Source organism: Nannobrachium achirus, assembly GCF_963921795.1.
Source record: "Nannobrachium achirus genome assembly, chromosome: 8".
Taxonomy (NCBI): domain Eukaryota; kingdom Metazoa; phylum Chordata; class Actinopteri; order Myctophiformes; family Myctophidae; genus Nannobrachium; species Nannobrachium achirus.
In genome coordinates, this window is record NC_137817.1 from 59,236,044 (window position 1) to 59,259,489 (window position 23,446).

General features: G+C 42.9%; 1 protein-coding gene across 1 annotated transcript in view; it reads right to left on the reverse strand.

Moving 5' to 3' along the window:
- LOC308289420 (transient receptor potential cation channel subfamily M member 5-like) overlaps positions 1 to 23,446 on the reverse strand; it is a gene marked incomplete at both ends in the record, with an annotated part of 368,042 nt that overhangs the window by 179,099 nt on the left and 165,497 nt on the right. The gene's annotated exons all lie outside the window — the stretch shown is intronic.

The window sequence follows — 23,446 nt, forward strand, 5'->3', positions numbered from 1 at the left end:
CTTAGAACATCACTAACTCCCTGCTGTTTGTCTTAGCACCTAAGGAACTTTATAAATAAGTCATAAAGATGTTTTCTTCATTACCAAAATCATGTTGTTATGTAGCATAACATATACTGATCATGCCGAAGAGGACGGGCGTCATCCAGAAAAGACAGTCCATTTTTTATAGAGTTGGGAAAGGTCCAAAGCCAAGTTGACATTGAATGACCTTCTTGACCTGTGCCGGATTTAAAACCAATTAAGGCCACAGTTTTGGTTGGTATCACTACTTATCTGACATTTAAAACAGGAGACCTCTGTGTCCTGGGCCTCCCAACACAGAGCTAAAACCACCACGTCACAAATTTGTAAAAGACGTCCTCTATGAATTCTGCGGTACAATTGTGCTAGTTTAGGATCATATTGCAAAATGCATTACTCTATTATTGTTCTTCTGATAGAATTTGATTTAATGGATACATACCTTAGTCACCTTAATTTGATAGAAATTATATTGTTAATGTGTACCTGGTATCTTTACCTCTGAATGAATGGGCAAAAAAAACAATGAAACCTTTTTTTACGTCAACATTTTTTATTTAACAGCCTACATATGGCAACAAGTTACTAAATAAAAACACACGCACGCACGCACGCACGCACGCACTCACTCACTCACTCACTCACTCACTCACTCACTCACTCACACACACACACACACACACACACACACTCTCTCTCTCTCTCTCTCTCTCTCTCTCTCTCCTTCTCTCTAGTTAGGAGCTCCCTCCTGATGGGCCTTATGTTCCAGGAACAAGATCAACTGTTTTCTGATCTCTTCTAACTGGTCAGTGTTAGTTATAGGTCCATAGGTCGTCCCATGACTGTCATGGCCTAAGGAGCTCAGGATCCTTTGGGTCTGGCTTCCTGTTGTGGACGTCATCACCTGAAAAACATGACAGGAAACTATCAGAACTGAACAACACCAATAAGGGTCTATGGGTGTTCTTGACTTCAATATTAACGTACAACGCTTGCAATGGCGGTGCGTATGTCCACAACGCGTATGGAGCCCTCCAGGCCCATCTCGGTCCACACAGCCTGCATGTAGAAGTTGAGGCTGTTGTTTGGCCCAACAAACCGAGTGTAGAATACAAAGTCGTTTTTCTCTTCGCCTGGGACCCCAGCCTTCAGGGCCATCCACCTCTGGAGCCAGGAAAACTCCTGACTCGGGAGGTAGATGATTCTTTGACAAACCTATAATTACGGGGAGAGGTAGAGAAATGGAGAAAGCATATGAAGAGAAAGCATACAGGGTTTTAGGGGGTCCTCAGAGGTACTACAGGGGGTCCTTCAAATGTGTGATAGAAAGTTGTTTTCAACTTGTTTTATATTAACCACTTGAACGCTAACGTCCATATTCTGAGAACTTCAGCCAAAAATAGCAGATCTACAAGCCCACAACGCCTCGCGCTGCGAGGCGTTCTGAGCTTGTAGATCGGCTATTTTTGGCAAAGAGGTTTGGTGTAGAGGGGAAAAAGAGCACACTAAGTATAGAGTGATAAGTCAAGTTTATTAAAGGAGCTATAGTCAACTTTTTCTTGAAAAACGGATGCTAAAATAAAAAATGATATTCGAAAATAATTTATAAAAAAGGTATGCTCCATGTATGTGTTTCTGTTCAAAAATGTCCACAAAAGGCATAAAATAATTATAAAATAATCATTTTTATAAAATATGATCAAACATTATGTTTATTTTAGCATCTGTTTTTCAAGAAAAAGTTGACTATAGCTTCTTTATGTATTGATGGGTCAATTGGTTAAATATCTGGAAACACATGTCATGAACCCAAAATACACAGATGTATGTGCTGTCAAACGATGAAACTATATCGTATCTATGGGTTGTGGGGGTCCCTGCTTCATCTCTCTCTCGACTAAGGGGTCCTTGGCCTGAAAACGTTGAAGACCCCTGGTTTAAAGCAATGTAATGACATAAAATAAAGCAATGTATTTAATAGTACTTACATGCAGCAGGTAGCCCTTCTCAGGATCACCATGGGCCTCCTCGTAGTTGATGTCCTCCAGGTTTTTGAACACCATTAAACGGTGCCCGGTTGTGATCGCCCATCGGAGTGTTTGCAGTCCATAGTATCTATGACGGTCAGCTTCCGTCACTCCATACCTTTCCATGTGAGCTGAGAACAAAATAAAAGACACATAACTCTGCATGAATTATGGTGATGGATAACCTTTGTCATCAGCTCCCTAAGTCAGGGGTTTTCAAAGTGGTTGACGGGGCACCCTGGGGTGCCGCGACGGCAGTCCAGGGGTGCCGCGAGATCATTTGATAATATTTGGAATTTATTTGGACACTTGAAAAAATATCATTTAATATTAAACTTGAAGTACAAAGTTATTTTCAGTCAGTTCTAACCAAAATGGCTATTATCTCAACGCTTTTCTCTCAACATAATCACTAAAATATTGTCACTGTCGGGCAGAAACCTTGTATCTCCAAGTTTCAAATGTCTACGTCTTTTGCCCTGCTTCATCATACAAGACCGTCTCACAAAACTAGCGAAAACAGCCGATCTACAAGCACACAACGCCTCGCATCGCGAGGCGTTGTGTGCTTGTAGATCTGCTGTTTTCACTAGTAGACATAGGCCTACAAGGTTTCCACCCGACAACGACGATATGCTAAAAATATAAGGTGCTGGGAGTGAAAATTAGAATGTAGGGGTGCCTCGGATTAAAACAAATATTTATGGGGTGCCCTGAGACAAAAAAGTTTGGGAACCGCTGCCCTAAGTCATGTTGTGATGAACATTGTTTTTTTCTTGGGCTTTTTGCCTCCAAGGGAGGTCCAGTAGACTGAGAGGAAATGGGGAGAGAGATGGGGATTGACATGCGGTAAATGTCGTTCGGATCGGGAATCGAACCGGCGACGCCGTGGCAACCATGCCTATGTGGTGGTGCCTATGTGATATGCGTCTTGACCAGTAGGCCACCGGACGCCCCGTGATGAACAATGTTAAACTGAAAGGACAATGATGAATTGTTATTATTATGTGAGGGAGATAACGTGTTATTGGCTTTTAACTAGCACTGTAGAGGTGAATATGTCGATTTCTACATCGACACTTACCAAGCACCTCTGGGATCCTTGTGGCCGTAACTTGTAGACAGGCCAAAAGATTGGTCGCTGATGGCATCATCTCGATTGAGTTATCTGAAAATGTCAGTATTATCATTCTAATGTTAATCAGGCTATAGACTTTGGTGGAAAATGTACTCACATTCTTTACCTCAGTGAAAGTATCAATACTGCAATATAGATAGCCATGTTTTTTGATAACTTTTTTAATATTCTTGATTGTATTTGTTCACAATTTCTCGTCCCAGACGTACAGTTGGACAATGCCAATTATACAAGTCAAAATCGCAAATATACAGTACATCTGGCCTTGACTAAATTAGACAGCCCCTCACTCTCAAGACCCCATATGACAATCAACTAACAGACCACATCATCCACTGTGGTACCATCAGAACACAAATCTATCGTGTTGAAAATTGAGTTTGAAGTTACAATGTGTGTGTATGGGGCCCTCAGGACCTCTAAATATTGAATCAAGCCAAACAAAAACTATTCAGGCAGTTCATAAAAGCCTCATGAGATGATAAAACGATCATTTTTTTAAATTTTTTTTTAGTGAAGTTTCCCTTTAATATTTACACATTTCTAGGAGGAGTAGCATTTCGAATACATTTTAACTTAGAATTTTAGGAGAGACAAACAATGTAACCTACCTATCTGAACCTCCTGAGACCTTTGACTGAACTCCCATCATCACCCACTGTGGTAACACAGCCAATCACGTTACAGAACATGATAATCAATTTCAAACTGTTTCAGGTGTGAATGTTACGTAACATGTATAGCTCAAACCCAAGTTTACATTTTATCATTCCAAATTTACAGTATATTCCACATTGAGTTTGTAAATGGTCCATGCCAATTATACAATTTGACATCCAAAATATACAGTATAATTGGCTTTGACTACGTTGGAAATTCCCCTCCCCCACCAACAAGACCACATGGCAATCAGCTTCCACCTGTGTCAATCCACATTCCACACTGCCTGTTGTCAGAGTGTCAGTTGCTTCTGCAGAGAGAGGACTGGTTTTCGACAGTAGACTCAAACAAAACAGACAACCTTGACAAACAAGAGATGGCAAATCCCCAAAAGGTAAGTAAATTGTTTATTTTCGTTTTTTGTTAGTTTGTTTGTTTATATGTTTGTGTACATTTGAAGAAAACACCATAGCCTCTGTGTCCTGAATGCAAAACGAATTTCCAAGGAGATGTATTTGTTTGAAAGCGGTGATTGGTGTGCAAACATTTGGTGCATGATCTTTCTATGATCTGTGCATTGCCCTCAAGATTGTAGATCTGCTATTTTTGAAAAATCGTCATTGTTTTTTTGCAAAACTTTTCTTTTGTCAAATTGACTCTTTACTTGGCATCAAAATTGTTGCAAACACCTTGAATCTTATCCCAACTTAACAGTCATGTTGGCTGAGACTTGGTAAATGGTCATTGCAAAGTTGACAAGTGAAAAAAAATCTTTAAAACCGATAGTGTCCTCTAGCTTGTAGATCTGCTATTTTTTAAATATCGTGATTATTTTTGCAAATCTTTAATTGTATCTTTGTAAAATACTTTTGACTCAAATAATATTTTTTCTGGGATATCCACGGGGCAGAATTGTGTACCATTGTGCACATACAAACCCATTAAATGCTTGGCAATGGAAGACCTTGGTCGATTTTAATCCTGGCAAAGCAACATGAGCGTTAATTATTGATTCTCATTCATGTTTATACTATGACAAATAGCAGATCTACAAGCTCACTATTGAGACATATTTGGCTTATTAGCCAGGGATCATTTGAAGCAATGCTATTTTGTCAAATTGACTGTTTACTCACCAGTTCTTTTTAGCATACCCTTGGTAAATGGTCATTGCAAAGTTGACAAGTGAAAAAAAAATCTTTAAAACTGATAGTGTCCTCTAGCTTGTAGATCTGCTATTTTTCAAAATATTGTGATTATTTTTGCAAATCTTTAATTGTATCTTTGTAAAATACTTTTGACTCAAATATTTTTTTTTCTGGGATATCCACGGGACAGAATTGTGTACCATTGTGCACATACAAACCCATTAAATGCTTGGCAATGGAAGACCTTGGTCGATTTTAATCCTGGCAAAGCAACATGAGCGTTAATTATTGATTCTCATTCATGTTTATACTATGACAAATAGCAGATCTACAAGCTCACTATTGAGACATATTTGGCTTATTAGCCAGGGATCATTTGAAGCAATGCTATTTTGTCAAATTGACTGTTACTCACCAGTTCTTTTTCGCATAGACTTGGTAAATGGTCATTGCAAAGTTGACAAGTGAAAAAAAAAATCTTTAAAACTGATAGTGTCCTCTAGCTTGTAGATCTGCTATTTTTCAAAATATCGTGATTATTTTTGCAAATCTTTAATTGTATCTTTGTAAAATACTTTTGACTCAATTTTTTTTTCTGGGATATCCACGGGACAGAATTGTGTACCATTGTGCACATACAAACCCATTAAATGCTTGGCAATGGAAGACCTTGGTCAATTTTAATCCTGGCAAAGCAACATGAGCGTTAATTATTGATTCTCATTCATGTTTATACTATGACAAATAACAAATCTACAAGCTCACTATTGAGACATATGTGGCTTATCAGCCAGGGACCATTTGAAGCAATGCTATATTGTCAAATTGACTGTTTACTTGACCTTGCCCTTTGACATGTCAATTGCAAATTCTTGTAAACACCTTGAATCGTATCCCAACTCGACAGTTCATTTTTGCATAGACCTAGTAAATGGTCAGTGTAAAGTTGACAAGTAAAAAAAAATATCTTTAAAACCCATTTTAGAACTGCTATTTTTGAAAAATCGACATTGTTTTTTGCAAATCTTTTCTTTTGTCAAATTGACTCTTTACTTGGCATCAAAATTGTTGCAAACACTTTGAATCTTATTCCAACTCAACAGTCATGTTGGCTGAGACTTGATAAATGGTCATTGCAAAGTTGACAAGTGAAAAAAAAATCTTTAAAACCGATAGTGTCCTCTAGCTTGTAGATCTGCTATTTTTTAAATATCGTGATTATTTTTGCAAATCTTTAAATGTATCTTTGTAAAATACTTTTGACTCAAATATTCTTTTTCTGGGATATCCACGGGACATAATTGTGTACCATTGTGCACATACAAACCCATTATTAGCCAGGGACCATTTGAAGCAATGCTATATTGTCAAATTGACTGTTTACCTGACCACGCCCTTTGACATGTCAATTGCAAATTCTTGTAAACACCTTGAATCGTATCCCAACTCGACAGTTCATTTTTGCATACACTTGGTAAATGGTCAGTGTAAAGTTGACAAGTCAAAAAAATCCCATTTTAGATCTGCTATTTTTTTGAAAAATCGTATCATTTTGTTTCAGGCAAAGAAGCAGAGGAAGGCCCCAGGACCCGTGGCCTGCCCCTTCCCCGGCTGTGACAAAATTAAATCGGATATAGGCATGCATTTTAGAAGAACCCACAAGATAAAAAACAAGGGTGAAATCAAATTGTTCTTGAAATTGGCCAGGGGGCGTATATATATGGACACCCAACCCTGCCCCATTCCTGGGTGCAAACAAAATGTAAATAAAAAACTAAAAAGGCACCTGGAGGCCCACGCCAGGTGGGATGCTCCCAAAAACCCAGAAGCTCAGGCCCGGCGGCTCAAGAGCCTCCTCCACCTCGTCAACTGGCAAGTGGTTAAATTAAACCTCGCCCAGGTGCGGGCCTCTGGGCCGAAAGTCCCCTTGGCCACCGAGTTTGATCTGGAGGAGGGTGTCCCAGCTGAGCCCACGGCAGAGGGCTCAGCTGGGATTGTGACATCCCAGCTGGCGGAGGAAAACTCCACCAATACTCCCCAATCCCCCCAGTCCTCATCACCCCGGCGTCCTTGCGACAACTGTTTGCGCCTGAGGCGCAGGTTGGCAAGGGCCCGGGGTGAGGTGGAGGAGTATGAGGAAGAACTCAGGAAGGCCCAGGAGGGAACGGCCAAATGGAAGGCCCTTTTCCAAATGGCCATAAAGGCCGATCCTGCAGACAAAAAGGTCCTCTACCGGTGTGCGACCTTGAAGGATAGCCCAAAAAAGAGACAGGTATGTCTGTCTGTCTGTCTGTCTGTCTGTCTGTCTGTCTGTCTCTCTGTCTGACTGTTTGTACTCATCTGTGTGTGTGTGTGTGTGTGTGTGTGTGTGTGTGTGTGTGTGTGTGTGTGTGTGTGTGTGTGTGTGTGTGTGTGTGTGTGTGTGTGTCCATCTGACTTTATGAATGTCTGACTGCCCTTGTTTAATCTTGCCAGGCTGAGAGTCACCAGCGCTCTGGGGATCCAGCAAAAAGGCGACACGAAGAGGTCTGTATTCATCTGTGTGTGTGTGTGTGTGCGTGCGTGCGTGTGTGTGTGTCCATCTGACTTTATGATTTTCTGACTGCCCTTGTTTAATCTTGCCAGGCTGAGAGTCACCAGCGCGCTGGGCAAACGTCAAAAAGGCGACATGAAGAGGTCTGTATTCATCTGTGTGTTTGTGTGTGTGTGCGTGCGTGCGTGCGTGTGTGTGTGTGTCCATCTGACTTTATGATTGTCTGACTGCCCTTGTTTAATCTTGCCAGGCTGAGAGTCACCAGCGCGCTGAGCAACCAGCAAAAAGGCGACGCGAAGAGGTCTGTATTCATCTGTGTGTGTGTGTGTGTGTGCGTGCGTGCGTGCGTGTGTGTGTGTCCATCTGACTTTATGATTGTCTGACTGCCCTTGTTTAATCTTGCCAGGCTGAGAGTCACCAGCGCGCTGAGCAACCAGCAAAAAGGCGACGCGAAGAGGTCTGTATTCATCTGTGTGTGTGTGTGTGTGTGTGTGTGTGTGCGTGCGTGCGTGCATGTGTGTCCATCTGACTGTATGATTGTCTGACTGCTTTTCTTTAATCTTTCCAGCCGGAGAGACACCACCGCGACGCCAGTATTGGGAAGAAGCAGGGCAAGACCACAGCAAGGAGAGCTGCTGAGGAGGTCTGTATTCATCTGTGTGTGTGTGTGTGTGTGTGTGTGTGTGTGTGTGTGTGTGTGTGTGTGTGTGTGTGTGTGTGTGTGTGTGTGTGTGTGTGTGAGCGTGCGTACGCGCGTGTGTGTCCATCTGACTGTATGATTGTCTGACTGCTTTTCTTTAATCTTTCCAGCCGGAGAGACACCACCGCGACTCCAGTATTGGGAAGAAGCAGGGCAAGACCACAGCAAGGAGAGCTGCTGAAGAGGTCTGTATTCATCTCTGTGTGTGTGTGTGTGTGTGTGTGTGTGTGTGTGTGTGTGTGTGTGTGTGTGTGAGCGTGCGTACGCGCGTGTGTGTCCATCTGACTGTATGATTGTCTGACTGCTTTTCTTTAATCTTTCCAGCCGGAGAGACACCACCGCGACTCCAGTATTGGGAAGAAGCAGGGCAAGACCACAGCAAGGAGAGCTGCTGAAGAGGTCTGTATTCATCTGTGTGTGTGTGTGTGTGTGTGTGTGTGTGTGTGTGTGTGTGTGTGTGTGTGTGTGTGTGTGTGTGTGTGTGTGTGTGTGTGTGTGTGAGCGTGCGTACGCGCGTGTGTGTCCATCTGACTGTCTGATTGTCTGACTGCTTTTCTTTAATCTTTACAGCTGGGGAGACACCACCGCGACTCCAGTAATGGGAAGAAGCAGGGCCAGACCCCTGCAAGAAGAGCTGCTGAAGAGGTCTGTATTCATCTGTGTGTGTGTGTGTGTGTGTGTGTGTGTGTGTGCGTGCGTGCGTGCGTGCGTGCGTGCGTGCGTGCGTGCGTGCGTGCGTGCGTGCGTGCGTGCGTGCGTGCGCGCGTGCGTGCGTGTGTCCATCTGACCTCTTTTTTTCTGACGGCCTTTGTTTAATCTCGCAGGTGGAGCATTCAACCCCCCTCGACGATGTTACAAAGGTATGTAAGGAAATATAACCTGTGTTTGGCATAATGTTGAGAAATTTATGTAGCACTGACTGTTGTCATCACTCCCAGACGGGATAATAAAGGTATCTATCCATCTCTCTATCTAGGAGAATTCCACGGAGGTGGAGTTCCTCTCCACGGCGGACTTAGAGGTGATTTATTTTGTCACTAATGGAAATACAAAACTTATATTTGGTCTGATGGGATGTATGACTAATGAGATTTATGTTTAATCTTTTCAGCTGGGGCCTCCGTCACCACTCACCTCCACCCTCCTGCCACTACCCTCCACCAGCACAGATGACCTCACAGAAGATGACCTCTTCAGCGCCCCGAAGGTGTGCCAAGAGGTTCTTTTCTCTGTAGAGCACTTTGAGCTGCATTTCATTTCATGAAGGTTCTAGACAAATATAATATGTTATTATTATTAATAATACTTTATATATGTCTGTTCCAGTTCTCACCTGGGCCCTCAGACACCCCCCCCCAGGCCCAGAACTCCCCAGCTTCAGTTGCCACCCCCCAGGCGCGGGACACCCCAACTGCAGTAGACACCCCCCAGGCCCCGGACACCGCAGCTGTAGTCCCCCCCCCCCAGGCACCGGACACGCCAGCTGCTGTAGCCACCCCCCAACCAGTCACCCCAGCTGCGGCCGACCAGCCAGGAACCCACCAGCCCACCCCCCCCAGCTACACTAGCTGGGACGTTGGGAGGGGACGGGGGAACATGATGCGAAATTTGAGCCTTCCAGCAAGCATTGGTACATAGAATATAATATCTGAGGCACCTTTTTACATTAATAATGATAATAAACATAGTAATAAATAATACTTATATTTAAGACATGTTTAATGTTTATATGCAAGCATCATGTCGGGTGGAAACCTTGTATTTCCAAAACCTTTTTTTTATTTATTTTATTATCTATATACAGCAGGGGTTCCCAAACATTTTGTCTCAGTTTTTTTCAAAACCCCATAAATATATATATATAAATATTTTTAATTCTGTGCGGGTAGATTGTCAGTTTTTTCTAGTTTTTTTTCTTTCACCTATTTTCGGTATTTTATTAAAAGTATCAACTTCGATACCCAACCTTAATGTTTCGTCTCCTGAACTGTTTTCTTTTTTGTCATTTTTTCTTATTCTTATTCTTCTCTGAAATGGTTCTAGTCTAGTCTAGTCTAGTCTTATTGACAAAATATCTAAATCTTGGGTTAGGGTTAGGGTTAGTCTTAGTCTTTTAGTCTTAGTCTTAACACTGAGTATTTGCTTGTAACATGACCTTATATTCACTTGGCATAAGGGGTGTCACGCCAAATTCTGGGCCCTGGGTACAAGCATTCACTGCGGGCCCCCACACAATTATTTTGTACATTAACTATTGAAAAATAGCAGATATACAAGCTCGCAGCACAGGTAAGGCCGCGCTGCGAGCTTGTAGATCTGCATTTCTTGAAAAATCGTGTCCAATTTGTAAATTTCAAATCCTAAGGTTTAAAAAAAAAAAAGAAAACAATGTTTCTATGTCAGTGTTGCTCAAACCTTTTCATGTGAAGGACCCCCAAAATGATATGTATTTGGCCACAGACCCATATCTCAAAATATTTGGTTCCAGGGACCCCCAGAAGCAAAACACATTTTCCCGACTTTTCAAAAATAGCAGATCTACAAGCTCGCAGCGCACCACTCGGTGGCACGCTCTGAGCTTGTAGGTATGCTATTTTTCAGTAGCTAAAATTACTAGGGCCCCTCCACCTTTGGCCCTAGTAACTCAGTCCCACTCCCCCGCCCCCTAGTGTGACGCCCCTGCAATTTGAGATTGCTGATCCAGGCTTAAACCTTAATGAAATATTAAATGTTATTACAGTGTCCTATCTCAATGACTACCAAGCCCAGTGTCAGGGGCTGGATGACTCCAGGACTGGAGCATCCAACCTAACCAGCCGCATATCGAGGGTGAAGGCGTTCATCTACTACATGGCCTACCAGGCCAAAAGACTGAACGAATGGCGTTTCCTTGATAATAAGAAGCGTATCAGAAAGTGAGTAATGACCTCTATCAGGGTGTTTGTGTGTGTGTGTGTGTGTGTGTGTGTGTGTGTGTGTGTGTGTGTGTGTGTGTGTGTGTGTGTGTGTATTTGTGTGTGTATTTGTGTGTATGTTTGATGAAGACATTCAAAAATAAAACATTTCAATCTCCTCAACAGGTGGGTCTTCGACCACTTAAGGCAATCTTTCAAAGAGACCCCAAACACTCTAGAGCACTACCTTCTTAACACCAGGTCCTTTCTGAAACACATGAGGCAGACTCCACCTAGACACAGCCGCCTCTCTGTTAAAGCCATCACGAGCCTAATCGCTTACATGGACAGCCTCATCAAATCAAACAGGAGGGGGATAACAGAACGCAGTCACACTGTGAAGACAAATAAAAAGATCTTGCTGCACTCGGCTGTGGACCTCAAGCATTGCTTAGAGGGTTCCAAGGAGAACATCCCCAAGCTGCTGGGTAAGTCTGTATCATTACAGGTCTTGCTTGAGTAGACAAGTGTCAAACCCATCTTGACAGTCCAGTTGTGCCCAAGTGCACGAGTGGTCACCCCAATGACACAGTCCATTTGGCAAATACTGAAGAAAGGGAACATTGCAGTAGTCAATGCTAAAACGACTAATAGGCAGGACTGTCCACATCAATTATTCTTCTAAGTATCTCAAATGTACAGGTCTTGCCCGAGTAGACAAGTGGCAATCCCAACTTGACAGTCCAGTTGTCATGCCCAAGTGCACGAGTGGTCACCCCAATGACCCAGTCCATTTGGAAAAGACTCAAGAAAGGGAATATGGCACATTGCAGTAGGCAATGCTAAAAAGACTATTAGACAGTATGCTCTACATCAATTACTCTTCTAAGTGTTTCAAATGTGCAGGTCTTGCCCGACTAGACAAGTGGCAATCCCAACTTGACAGTCCAGTTGTCATGCCCAAGTGCACGAGTGGTCACCCCAATTAAACAGTCCATTTGGAAAAGACTCATTGCAGTAGTCAATGCTAAAAAGACTAATAGGCCGTATGCTCTACATCAATTGCTCTTCTAAGTGTTTCAAATGTAGAGGTCTTGCCCAAGTAGACAAGTGACCATCGCAAAGTAACAGTCCAGTTGGCATACACTTAGGGAAGGGCAATGCCAAGTGAACATTATTCTCATCATCACAGGGAATGCATACACCAATAACCCTTGTGGCTTTGTGTGCTTCTGGTTACAGCATCAATGGAGGACCAGGAAGGTGAGGGCTTCACTGCGGTCCGGAAGGCCAACCTCTGCGGCTACCTGAACCTGTACATGGCCTGTTTGTTCGGACACCGGAACGGTGTCCATTCCAACATGGTGGAGGCCGACGTGCGTCGGGCCAAAGAGCTGGGTAGCCCAGAGAGGGGCTATATCGTGCAAGTAAGTACTATTCTATTCATCCCAAAGTCTGTGTTATTCGTAGAACTGTAAAACAAACACTCTATAACTTCAAGTCCCGTGTACTTTGTCTCCTGTGAATTTCCCACTTTCTCCATCTATCTCTGTCATAATAGGTCATCAACCACAAGATGGCCAAAAAATATGGGCCAGCTGAACTCTTCTTCAATGAAGTAGAGTTCAGCTGGCTCATGCGTTGGCTGGCCATAAAGGACTCCCTCCTTCCGGAGCAGAAGAACGAGTTTTTCTTCTTCACTGCGGGGAAGTTGGCCCCTAAGAACCTAAATCAGCAGATGCAGGTTGTTTGGAAGAAGATGGCTCTCCCAGGCCATCCAACGTTCAACAGCCTACGCAGTTCAGTTTCTACATTGGTAAGTAAACACTGAAGTCTAAACACACCTCCTAACAAATTATGTTTTTTTTTTCCTTTTTTCTATTCTAAATTGTTTTGTCATGGGTCTTTTTATTCAGTTCCTAAATTCTCTACTGTTCTCTTTTCTTCTGTTTTTTTCCCCCTAGGCCCGGGAGAAATATGGCTCAGGAGAAGAGAGAAAGGCCATCACTGACTACATGGCCCACAGTATGAATACTGCCGATGTGTATTATGCATACGCCCCCACCCATACAGAGTCACGGAGGATCCGCGGTCTCTTTGAGGCCTCGATAACGGGGGAAAGGTCTGGTGCCGGACCCTCCAGTTCCGGACCCACCAGTCACGGATCCTCTGGTGATGGACTCTCTGGTGCCGGACCATCCCCCACTGTTGCCGGAACCTCCGTTGCTGGACCATCCCACACTGGTGCCACCGAGGAGGAGGAGAAGAAGGAGGAAGATGGGGAAGAGGAGAAAGAAGGAGAGGATGGAGACGAAGAAGACGAAGAGGGAGAGGAGGAAGACGAAGAGGAGGAAGATGAACAGGAGGAAGGAGTAGAGGAAGAGGGAGAGGAGGAAGACAAAGAGGAGGAAGATGAACAGGAGGAAGAAGGAGTAGAGGAAGAGGGAGAGGAGGAAGACGAAGAGGAGGAAGATGAACAGGAGGAAGAAGGAGTAGAGGAAGAGGGAGAGGAGGGAGACGAGGAGACGGAAGACGAAGACGAGGAATCGGAATCGGAGGGAGAGGAGGAAGACGGAGAGGAGGAAGAGGGAGTGGAAGGAGAGGAAGATGAAAAAGAAGGACAGGAGGAGGAGGGAGATGAGGAAGAGGGAGAGGAGGAAGAGGGAGTAAAAGGAGAGGAAGATGAAAAAGAAGGACAGGAGGAGGAGGGAGATGAGGAAGAGGGAGTGAATGGAGAGGAAGAGGGAGAGGAAGAAGACACTGATGACACTGTTGGGGACAAATCATTTTTGGTTAAAAAAAGGAAGGGTTTCAGCCCCAAAGTAGGATACAAACACAGACTCAGAGTACAGGATTGCAGAAAGGTGCTCTTTAAAAAGTAAAGGAGTGCAGTTTCTCAACCACAGATGTATGCATGTGTGTTTGTGAATGTTGTGCAGTAAACGTGTTAAGACCCTTGACTAAAGACGATATGTAAATGCACCATTTACCCCACCCTGTGTGAAATAAAAATTGGGGCTCAGGGTCCTCCCCTTAAAAAAGTTGTTTGCATTGAGTATTCCATCCTTTACACAATGAAAGCCTTTCAAACTGCTATGGTATAATAACATGTCTCAGAAAGGGAATATGGTACATTGCAGTAGTCAATGCAAAAAAGACTAATAGAGGGGACTTTGCACGTCATTTATACTTCTAAGTGTTTAAAATGTACAGGTCTTGCCCAAGTAGACAAGTGGCAATCCCAACTTGACAGTCCAGTTGTCATGCCCAAGTGCACAAGTGGTCACCCCAACAAGACAGTCCATTTGGCAAAGACTCAAGAAAGGGAATATGGTACATTGCAGTAGTCAATGCTAAAAAGACGAATAGACAGTACTGTCCATATGAATTATTCTTCTAAGTGTCTCAAATGTACAGGTCTTGCCCAAGTAGACAAGTGGCAATCCCAACTTGACAGTTCAGTTGTCATGCCCACGTGCACGAGTGGTCACTCCAACGAGACAGCCCATAAGACTCAAGAAAGGGAATATGGTATAGTGCAGTAGTCAATGCTAAAAAGACTGATAGACAGTCCACTTCAAATATTCTTCAAAGTGTCTCAAATGTACAGGTCTTGCCCGGGTAGACATGTGACCATCCCAAAGTGACAGTACAGTTGGCGTACACTTAGGGAAGGGCAATGCCAAGTGAACATATATTACATTGCAAAAGGACAGTTCATTTGGTTTTGACCAATAGAAGACTTCCCCCACCTGAGAGCACATGGTAATCAATTTCAACCTGTATCAGGTGTGCATGTTACATAACATGTACAGGTTGTGCCCAAGTAGACAAGTCGTCATATGAAATGGACAGTTTATTTTGGCATATACTTCGTTAATGGTCAAAGCTAAGTTGACAAGTTTGATATCCCAAATAGACAGTACATATGGAATTGACTACAAGACTACAATAGACACTCCCCCTCCCCTCCCAATCAGTCCACAACGCAATCAACATCACCTGTGCAATCCAAACTCACTGTGTCTCACACACACACACACACTCACTCGATCTCTCTTAGAGAGAACTTTATAGCAAATCAATCAAGTGAATGACTTCTAATCATGGACAATCTCCAGCATGTAAGTACTTCTTCAGTGTTTTATTGGTGTTTGTTTTTGTTTTCTCTTAGTAATGTGGACAAACCATTTAATTGAAGTCCAGATAGGCAATGTAAAAGTGCACAACAAATCAATATAGATTGGCTAGTTGATCAAATCCATGCAAGTGTGTATTTTTTTTAATGAATTACTTTTCAACATGATAAACAAATGCCTTGCTTTTGCTTTAAAATACTTTCAAAACTGCTATGGTATAATATGGTGTGTGTTTAGCCTAGAATTATAAGCAGATTTAAGTGTCCTAACCAAAAGGACAGTCCATTTGGCATGGATTTGAGAAAGGGAACATGGAAGGAGTCAATGCTAAAAAGACCAATAGACTGGGCTGCCCAGAAGGAAAAGAAATCTTTAAAAATGTCTAACATGTACGTGTTATGGCAAGTTGAAAAAAGAGAGTTCAATTGGCATTGACCCATGTGTTGTCCAAGTAGACAAATGGTCATCCCAAAAGATCCCCTTGAGTAGACAAGTGTCAAGCCCATCTTGACAGTCCAGTTGTGCCCAAGTGCACGAGTGGTCACCCCAATGACACAGTCCATTTGTCAAATACTGAAGAAAGGGAACATTGCAGTAGTCAATGCTAAAACGACTAATAGGCAGGACTGTCCACATCAATTATTCTTCTCAAATGTACAGGTCTTGCCCGAGTAGACAAGTGGCAATCCCAACTTGACAGTCCAGTTGTCATGCCCAAGTGCACGAGTGGTCACCCCAATGACCCAGTCCATTTGGAAAAGACTCAAGAAAGGGAATATGGCACATTGCAGTAGGCAATGCTAAAAAGACTATTAGACAGTATGCTCTACATCAATTACTCTTCTAAGTGTTTCAAATGTGCAGGTCTTGCCCGAGTAGACAAGTGGCAATCCCAACTTGACAGTCCAGTTGTCATGCCCAAGTGCACGAGTGGTCACCCCAATTAAACAGTCCATTTGGAAAAGACTCATTGCAGTAGTCAATGCTAAAAAGACTAATAGGCCGTATGCTCTACATCAATTGCTCTTCTAAGTGTTTCAAATGTAGAGGTCTTGCCCAAGTAGACATGTGACCATCGCAAAGTAACAGTCCAGTTGGCATACACTTAGGGAAGGGCAATGCCAAGTGAACATTATTCTCATCATCACAGGGAATGCATACACCAATAACCCTTGTGGCTTTGTGTGCTTCTGGTTACAGCATCAATGGAGGACCAGGAAGGTGAGGGCTTCACTGCGGTCCGGAAGGCCCACCTCTGCGGCTACCTGAACCTGTACATGGCCTGTTTGTTCGGACAACGGAACGGTGTCCATTCCAACATGGTGGAGGCCGACGTGCGTCGGGCCAAAGAGCTGGGTAGCCCAGAGAGGGGCTATATCGTGCAAGTAAGTACTATTCTATTCATCCCAAAGTCTGTGTTATTCGTAGAACTGTAAAACAAACACTCTATAACTTCAAGTCCCGTGTACTTTGTCTCCTGTGAATTTCCCACTTTCTCCATCTATCTCTGTCATAATAGGTCATCAACCACAAGATGGCCAAAAAATATGGGCCAGCTGAACTCTTCTTCAATGAAGTAGAGTTCAGCTGGCTCATGCGTTGGCTGGCCATAAAGGACTCCCTCCTTCCGGAGCAGAAGAACGAGTTTTTCTTCTTCACTGCGGGGAAGTTGGCCCCTAAGAACCTAAATCAGCAGATGCAGGTTGTTTGGAAGAAGATGGCTCTCCCAGGCCATAGTGTTGAATAGTCTTTTTTTAACCCTAACCCTAACCCTTTTAAATATGTTTTATTGTTATTTTATTTTTATTTCTGTTATTGCTGTTCAGTTCATGTTGAGGAGTCCTTGTGCTAGACTCTGAACAACTAGTTGCTCCCGGTGGGCAGGTCTGTGCCTTACATGGTTTCTCAACCACAGATGTATGCATGTGTGTTTGTGAATGTTGTGCAGTAAACGTGTTAAGACCCTTGACTAAAGACGATATGTAAATGCACCATTTACCCCACCCTGTGTGAAATAAAAATTGGGGCTCAGGGTCCTCCCCTTAAAAAAGTTGTTTGCATTGAGTATTCCATCCTTTACACAATGAAAGCCTTTCAAATTGCTATGGTATAATAACATGTCTCAGAAAGGGAATATGGTACATTGCAGTAGTCAATGCAAAAAAGACTAATAGAGGGGACTTTGCACGTCATTTATACTTCTAAGTGTTTAAAATGTACAGGTCTTGCCCAAGTAGACAAGTGGCAATCCCAACTTGACAGTCTAGTTGTCATGCCCAAGTGCACAAGTGGTCACCCCAACAAGACAGTCCATTTGGCAAAGACTCAAGAAAGGGAATATGGTACATTGCAGTAGTCAATGCTAAAAAGACGAATAGACAGTACTGTCCATATGAATTATTCTTCTAAGTGTCTCAAATGTACAGGTCTTGCCCAAGTAGACAAGTGGCAATCCCAACTTGACAGTTCAGTTGTCATGCCCACGTGCACGAGTGGTCACTCCAACGAGACAGCCCATAAGACTCAAGAAAGGGAATATGGTATAGTGCAGTAGTCAATGCTAAAAAGACTGATAGACAGTCCACATCAAATATTCTTCAAAGTGTCTCAAATGTACAGGTCTTGCCCGGGTAGACATGTGACCATCCCAAAGTGACAGTACAGTTGGCGTACACTTAGGGAAGGGCAATGCCAAGTGAACATATATTACATTGCAAAAGGACAGTTCATTTGGTTTTGACCAATAGAAGACTTCCCCCACCTGAGAGCACATGGTAATCAATTTCAACCTGTATCAGGTGTGCATGTTACATAACATGTACAGGTTGTGCCCAAGTAGACAAGTCGTCATATGAAATGGACAGTTTATTTTGGCATATACTTCGTTAATGGTCAAAGCTAAGTTGACAAGTTTGATATCCCAAATAGACAGTACATATGGAATTGACTACAAGACTACAATAGACACTCCCCCTCCCCTCCCAATCAGTCCACAACGCAATCAACATCACCTGTGCAATCCAAACTCACTGTGTCTCACACACACACACACACACACACACACTCACTCGATCTCTCTTAGAGAGAACTTTATAGCAAATCAATCAAGTGAATGACTTCTAATCATGGACAATCTCCAGCATGTAAGTACTTCTTCAGTGTTTTATTGGTGTTTGTTTTTGTTTTCTCTTAGTAATGTGGACAAACCATTTAATTGAAGTCCAGATAGGCAATGTAAAAGTGCACAACAAATCAATATAGATTGGCTAGTTGATCAAATCCATGCAAGTGTGTATTTTTTTTAATGAATTACTTTTCAACATGATAAACAAATGCATTGCTTTTGCTTTAAAATACTTTCAAAACTGCTATGGTATAATATGGTGTGTGTTTAGCCTAGAATTATAAGCAGATTTAAGTGTCCTAACCAAAAGGACAGTCCATTTGGCATGGATTTGAGAAAGGGAACATGGAAGGAGTCAATGCTAAAAAGACCAATAGACTGGGCTGCCCAGAAGGAAAATAAATCTTTAAAAATGTCTAACATGTACGTGTTATGGCAAGTTGAAAAAAGAGAGTTCAATTGGCATTGACCCATGTGTTGTCCAAGTAGACAAATGGTCATCCCAAAAGAACAGTCCATTTGACATGGCCCAAAACAAGGACAGAGCCAAGTGGAAATCAATGAGTTATATCAATTCTTTCTAAGTGTCTAACCTGTACGTGTCATGCCCAGGGTGACAGGTACACCCCCCAAAAAGACAGTCAAGTTGGCATGGAAATGGGACAGGGCCGTGCCAAGTAGACTCATGGAAAGTTGAAAAAAGAGAGTTAATTTGGCATTGACCTATGTCTTTTCCAAGTGGAAAAATGGTCATCCCGAAAGAACAGTCCATTTGGTATCTTTAATTCAAATTTTATATCAATTTATAGGAGTCCAACGATGAAACTAACAGCCCCCTGATGAGATGGCTAGGGGTCCAGGAACTACAGAGAGATCCCACACGTAAGTATCAATAACATTGTTTCTATCTTAAGAACTTGTGTTTGACCGCAAGGACTACAACAATACATTTGTGTGCTTCAACTCCAACAGGCCTGGGACCTGGAGATCCTATTGTGATTCAGCTCAACACGCCAGAAGAGGAAAAAGTTCCGGCCAAAGATGTTCCTGGTCAGATAACTGAACCCCCGCCAGCAGCGCCTGCACTACCTAGAGTTGCCCATACTGCCCCTGCCCTAGAAGCAGCCCAGCGGAAAGCCCCTAAGAGGAGCGACCCAGCTCCAACCCTTGTCCCCTTCCCATTCTGTTGCACACTGTCATAACACACTGTGCAAACCACCCCCAAACACACAAAGATATATTATTAGTGTTGATCTTTTCTTTTTGATGTGTGAAATAAAAAGGGGGCTCTTAAAAAGTAATTTGCATTGAGTTTTCTGTTTTTTTACACAAAAACTGCCTTTAAAACTGCTGTGGTATAATATGGTGTGTGTTTAGTATAGAATTCTATGCATATGTAAGTGTCCTATTCCAAAACAACAGTCCATTTGGCATAGACTTGAGAAAGTGAATATGGAAGGAGTCAATCATTAAAAGACTTATAGACTTGGCTGCCCAGAACATTCTTTCTTCAAAATTGTCTAACATGTAAATGTGCCCAAGTGGAAACGTGGACATCCCAAAAAGACAGTGATGTTGGCAGGAAACTGGCGAACTGGGAAAAGGCCAAGCCAAGTTGACTGTTGGTAAGTTTCAAAAGGACAGTCCATTTGGAATTGGACAGTCCAAATGGACATTGGTATATCCTTTTGGTATAGCCCTGGTGATCGGTCTATGCCAAAAAGACGGCCTAGTGTCTATTTGGCAAAGCCCTTCCCCAAGGATATGCCAATTGGACCTTGGCATTTCCTTTTGGTATAGCCCTGGTGTTCGGTCTGTGCCAAAAAGACGGCAAGTGTCTATTTGGCATAGCCCTTACCCAAGGCTTTGCCAAATGGACCTGGAGATCCTAATTTGCTGCTGCCCACCGTGCCAGAAGAAGTGCCGGGTCAGATCACTGTACCCCCACCGGCAGCTCCTGCCCCACCTACTTCTGCCCCTGCCCTAGAAGCAGCCCAGGAGAGAGCCCAGCTCCAACCCTTGTCCCCTTCCCCTTCTGTTGCACAGTGTCGTAACACTGCATAACATTGTTACAACACTGTGCAACTGGGCCTGACCCTCACCCCCAAACACAAACAAATGTTTATTAGTGTTGATTTGTTTGTTAATGTGTGAAATTAAAAGGTGGCTCTTAACAAAGTAGTTTGCATTGAATTATCTGTTCTTTACACAATGACTGCCTTTAAAATTGTTATGGTATAATATGGTGTGTGTTTAGCATAGAATTCCGGATGTACCAGAGTTACGGATGTAACCCTGTTACATGTATGGGTCACAACCAAGTGGACAAGGACATCCCATACAGACAGTCAAGATAGCATAGACTCAGGGGGAAAGAAATAAAGTCCATTTGGCAAAGACCTTGGCTTGACTTCAGGTGTAGGTTGCGGATGTAAACCCGGTAAATGTGAGGGTCATTCCCAAGTGGAAAGGTATATTTTAAAGAGACAGTTGAGTTAGCAAGGACATGGGGGAATGAAATAAAGTCCCTTTGGCACAGACTAGGTTACGGATGTAAACCCATTACATGTACGGGTCAAACCCAGGTGGACAGGGACATCCCATAGAGACAGTCGAGATCGCATAGACTCGGGGGAAAGACATGAAGTCCATTTGGCACAGACCTTGGCTTGACTTCAGGTGTAGGTTACGGATGTAACCCTGGTACAAATACACGTCACACCAGCCGATTTAACATAGGCTTGAGTAAAAAGGACAGTCCATTCGGTACAGACTAGGTTACAGATGTAACCCCGGTACATGTGTGGGTCATTCCCAAATGACCTTGGCTTGTATTCAGGTGTAGGTTACGGATGTAACCCAGGTACATGTGAGGGTCGTTCCCAAGTTGACAGGTACATTCCAAAGAGACAGTTGAGTTAGCAGAGAAGTGGGGGAAAGACATAAAGTCCAGTCCTACAGCCCAAATAAAATGGCATAACTCGGACTAGGAGCGACCTGGAGAGCCGGGGCGGGTACCCACGCGTCCACCTCGTAGGCCCAGAGCCAGCCGGGCATGGATCACCACCTTGCTGCGTAACACAAGCTACTGCCTCACTCCACCGGAGGTCCGCGGACCCCCGCATGGCCAAGTAGATGGCCCCAGTCTATTCCAAAAATACTGTCCTTTTGGTATAGCCCTGGTTTTAGTCTATGCCAAAAATACAGCCAATTGTGTGTTTGGCTTTTCCCTTTCCAAGTCTAAGCCAAATGGACATTAACATGTCCTTTAGGCATAGCCTTAGTTTTGGTCTATGCCAAAAAGACAGACAATTGTCTATTTGGATTTGCCCTTTCCAAGTCCAAGCCAAATAGACATTAAAATGTCCTTTTGGTATAGCCCTGGTTTTGGTCTATGCCAAAAAGACAGCTAATTGTCTATATGGCAATGCCCTTTCCAAGTCCAAGCCAAATAGACATTAAAATGTCCTTTTGGTATAGCCCTGGTTTTGGTCTATGCCAAAAAGACAGCTAATTGTCTATATGGCAATGCCCTTTCCAAGTCCAAGCCAAATAGACATTAAAATGTCCTTTTGGTATAGCCCTGGTTTTGGTCTATGCAAAAAAGACAGACAATTGTCTATATGGCAATGCCCATTCCAAATCTAAGCCAAATGGACATTAAAATGTCCTTTTGGCATAGCCTTGGTTTTGGTCCATGCCAGAAAGACGGCCAATTGTTTATATGGCATTGACCTTTCCAAGTCTTCGCTAAATGTACATTAAAATGTCATTTTGGCATAGCCTTGGTTATGGTACACAACGACTTTTAGAAACAACACCAAGAGGCAATGTCAAAAAGACATTGTGTACGGGTCAACGCCAAGAGGCAATGCCAAAAAGACGTTGTGTACGGGTGTTTCGTTAGAAACAACACCCAGAGTCACTGCCAAAAAGACATTGTGTACAGGTAAACACCAAGAGGCAATGCCAATGAGACGTTTAAGTGTTTCATATAAAACACCCGTACACAATGTCTTTTAGCATAGACCTAAATCAAGGCTTCACCACAAGGACATAAGTCTTAATGTAAGTGTTTCGTAATCACACGCGTACATATGTAAGTGTTTCGTATGAAACACCCGTAGACAATGTCTTTTTGCAGAGACCTAAATCAAGGCAATACCAAAATGACAAAAGTCTTAATGCAAGGGTTTTGTATGAAACACCTGTACATATGTAAGTCTTTCGTATGAAACACCGGTGCAAAATGTCTTTTTTTTGCATAGACCTAAATCAAGGCTTTACCAAAAGGTTTATGCAAGTGTTTCTTATGAAAAACCCAGACATATGTAAGTGTTTGGTACAAAACACCCATAACCAATGTCTTTTTAGCTTTGGCTTTATGTAAGTGTTTCATACGAAACAAAAATAATAATAATAAATAAAAGACAGTCCATTTGGTATAGACTTGGGCTCGGAATTCAGGTGTAGGATACGTTTGTAACCCCTTGTTAATATTAAAATGTTTAACACGGTATAGATATCATTCTCAGTGTTAAACGTCAATGCCCTACTATGTTGGGACAAATAGCTACAGTAATCCTCCCAAGGAGATCTGTCTGCTGCAGGTCATACTGCCCAGGACACTGGATAAGGCCAAGCCAAAACTGGCCTTGTCCTTCTCTTTACTGGGCCAAAGACAAGGAAGAACATCTTATATCTATTGTTATGTCTTACATTGTTATTTTCTATTGGCCAATGAAAGTCTTCTATGCTGTGTACACTCAACTATTTATGTGAAATTATTATGCTTTGTACTCAGAGAACCGACGATGGGTGTACTGTACTTGCTACAATTTGAACCCTGAACTATATTTTCAATACAACTTATCAAAAAACGCATATTCTCCGGTGTGGTCTCCCTTTATTGTGTCTTCAAATCAATATGGGATATTCATTGACTCTGACAAACTGTGGTTTTACTCTGTGGGTGGAAACGTCTTCTGGAGAAGGAATATACAAATATGGGAATTAAATCAAAATCCCATCACCCCTGTACAAATACAGGTCAAAGCCA